The sequence below is a fragment of the Arachis hypogaea genome, chromosome 17, assembly GCF_003086295.3.
Source record: "Arachis hypogaea cultivar Tifrunner chromosome 17, arahy.Tifrunner.gnm2.J5K5, whole genome shotgun sequence".
Classification (NCBI taxonomy): domain Eukaryota; kingdom Viridiplantae; phylum Streptophyta; class Magnoliopsida; order Fabales; family Fabaceae; genus Arachis; species Arachis hypogaea.
This window is the reverse complement of record NC_092052.1, coordinates 77,555,620-77,559,041: the sequence shown is the minus strand read 5'-3', so window position 1 is coordinate 77,559,041 and position 3,422 is coordinate 77,555,620.

The window sequence follows — 3,422 nt, the reverse complement described above, 5'->3', positions numbered from 1 at the left end:
AACTCAAGCTAAGTAATGGGCAACAAGCATTATGCAGATCAACATTCTTGACAAACAATTCTACTTGCAACCAACTGAACACTTTAGTAAGACATACAAGAATTCCCAATTTAAAGTACTTCTTCAACAACAAAGATTAAGTGTAGACACAACCTTTCGGGTTGCAGCTTTTCATTCTTCCTCCTGTTGTATCCTTTTTGAGTCATAATGCAGACTGTCTCCAAATGTTGGCTTCTTTCCTGCATAATTCTCAAAAGTGGCTTGCTTCTCAAGCCCTTAAGTAGATGGTTAATATGCATAAATTTAAGGTGGCTTTCAAACTTATTTTGGTGTGGGAACACCAAACTTAATTCCTTGCCAACGCCTCTGATGCAACAGGTTAACCATATGTGAAATCCTTTTATCTTTGCTAAAGGCAATAAAAACTGGAAAAACTAAAAAGTAAACAATTGGTTAATCGGTTCATCTGATTGCTCGGAGCTAGCAGCCATGTATGCAGAAGGTGAGAATGTGCTTTTAAATGAGATTTTGGTAGAACACCAAACTTAGAATCCTTCATTCTCCCTTAATTTATTTTGGTGTGCAACACCAAACTTAGCTCCTTGCAATATAGATAAGTCTAATTAACCCTTTTATTGAAATAGCTATGAAGAGTGAACTACCTCAGGTTGGGTTGCCTCCCAACAAGCGCTTCTTTATTGTCACTAGCTTGACATCTCATCCTTTGATCATGGGGGTTGAAAATCATAGTGCCTCAGCTTTTCTCCTCTTACTGTGAACTTCCTTCCGGTCTCCTCTTTGATGATCTCTAGGTGTTCAAGTGAAAGGATCCGGTTCACAGTATAGCACTCAGATAATTGTGGAAACACCTTCATTGGTTGGGTGTTTAACATCACTTTATCCCCTGGTGAGAAGCCTTCAGTGCGGATATTTTTGTTTCTCCACCCTTTTGGCCTTTTCTTCTTTTCTTTCTCAGAAAATAATTCATGCCTTGGTGGCTCTTTATCTGGGGTGTTGAATTTCTCATCTGGGGGTTTTGGATCTAGTTCCTCCTTGATTTCTTTGGTCTGTTGCACCATTTCTACTTCTTTCAAGCATGGATTTAGAAGTCTTGTAGTTAACTCATTGACTGCCTCTTTCAGGCTTTGATCTCTGGCCTTATCCTTCATAAAATCTTCTTCCTGAATGGGCTCATGCAAGGTTTTAAAAACATGGAATGCTAGGTGCTCATCATGCACTCTCAGCAACAATTCCCCTTTTTCAACATCTATCAATGCTCTGCCCATAGCTAGGAAAGGCCTCCCCAGGATGATGGGAGTGTTAGGGTCCTCTTCTATATCTGAGATAACAAAGTCAGCAGGGAGAAAGAATTTTCCCACTTTTATCAACACATTCTCCACAACTCCCAGTGCTTGCTTAATGGATTTGTTAGCCATTTGGAGAACTATTCGTGTGGACTTCAGCTCAGAAATTTGAAGTTTCCTCATTAGAGACAAAGCATCAAGTTTATGCTTACACTGAGGTCACAGAATGACTTCTCAATTGTTATGTTTCCTATGGTGCAAGGTATGTAAAAACTCCCAGGATCATCTTTCTTCTCTGGTAACTCTCTTTGGAGGATAGCACTACATTCCTTTGTCATCTCAACAATCTGTCCTTCCTTCAGGGATCTTTTCTTTGTGAGTACTTCTTTCATAAATTTGGCATATAATGGCATCTGTTCAAGTGCTTCTAAGAAAGGAATATTGATGCTGAGAGTCTTGAATATATCCAGGAATTTTGAGTATTGCTTATCCTCGTTTTCTCTCTGAAACCTTTGAGGGTATGGAAGTTTGGGGACATATGACTTCACCCCTTCCTTCTTCTCTTGTAGCTGTGACTCAAGGATGTTTTTGTCTCTCTTTGAGCTTTTTGCATTCTTGGTCTTTCTATCCTCTTCAATTTTCTCTTCTGTGTCTTCTTGTGGAACTTCTCTATTGTGTTCTTCTTGATTGATGGCTTCCTTCTCCCTAGTCTCCTCACTTTCCACTATGATTGCTTTGCACTCCTCCCACTTTTTAGCTTTTCCTTTGTCTCTTTCAGTGACATTGGGGAAGGTAATTGCTCTCTTCTCATCCATTTCTAAAATTTGCTTAGCCATTTGTTCCATATGCCTCTCAAGATTTCTGATTGAAGCTTCTTGGTTTTTGCTTGCTATCTCTTGATTTTTCATGAGTTTTTCCATCATCATCTCCAGACTAGAGATTCTTTGGGAGTCTGGATTTGGTTGTGGTTGTGTAAAATGAAATGGTTGTTGTTGGAAATTGTTTGAACCATTTGTGAGGGTATTTTGTGGGTGGAATGTAGATGTGGACAAGTTATTCTGGTGGTTTTGTGAATTTTTGAATTGGTTAGTATTATTGGATGAATGGTTATGGTTGTTTGTGTTGCTGAGGCTGCTAGAGTTGAAGTCCCTTTGTCCTTGATTCTGATGCTCACGCCACCTTGAATTAGAATGAGTCTTCTAGGGTGTCTTGTGTGCATCACCACGAAAATTGTGTTGAAATGAACTTGAAGTGTTATTCATGCATTGCACCTGCTCAGGGCTTTGTTGCTCATAATTGAATGTCCCAAAACTTTCTTGGATTGCTTCCACCCATGTGAGGTTTGAGATTGGCTTTGTGTATTTACTGCAGCTATTTGCAGTCCATCAATTTTCTTAGCCATCTGCTCAAATTGTTGCTAAATTTGTTGATGCATCACTTTGAAGATGGTATCCACACCTTCCAGCTCCAATACACCCCTTCTCTGGGCTGGTTGGCGTTGTCTTTGATGAGCATAGAAATATTGATTATTTGCCACTGTGTCTATGAGGTTTTGGGCTTCTTCAGCTGTCTTCATAAGTTACAATGAACCTCCTGCTGAATAATCTAAAGCTTCTTGAGCTCTCTGTGTCAATCCTTCATAGAAGTTTTGGAGTCTATCCCATTCACTAAACATTTCTGGTGGGCACTTCCTAATTAAACCTTTGTATCTCTCCCAGGTATCATACAATGACTCTCCATCCAATTGAATGAATGTTTGCACTTCTATTTTCAGCTTGATGATCCTTTGGGGAGGATAGAACTTGGCTAGGAACTTGTTCACTAGATCCTCCCAATTGTTGATGCCTTCTCTTGGAAATGCCTCCAACCATTGGGTAGCTGTGTCTCTCAGGGAAAATGGAAATATCAGCAGCTTGTAAGTGTCGGGATGCACACCATTGATCTTTACTGTGTCACATATCCTTAGAAAGGTGGATAAGTGCTAATTTGGATCTTCCAAGGGGCCTCCTCCATAAGAACAGTTATTCTGCACCAAGGTGATGAGTTGAGGTTTCAATTCGAAGTTGTTTGCATTGACATTTGGGGTAAGGATGCTACTCCCACAATGCCTAGGATTAG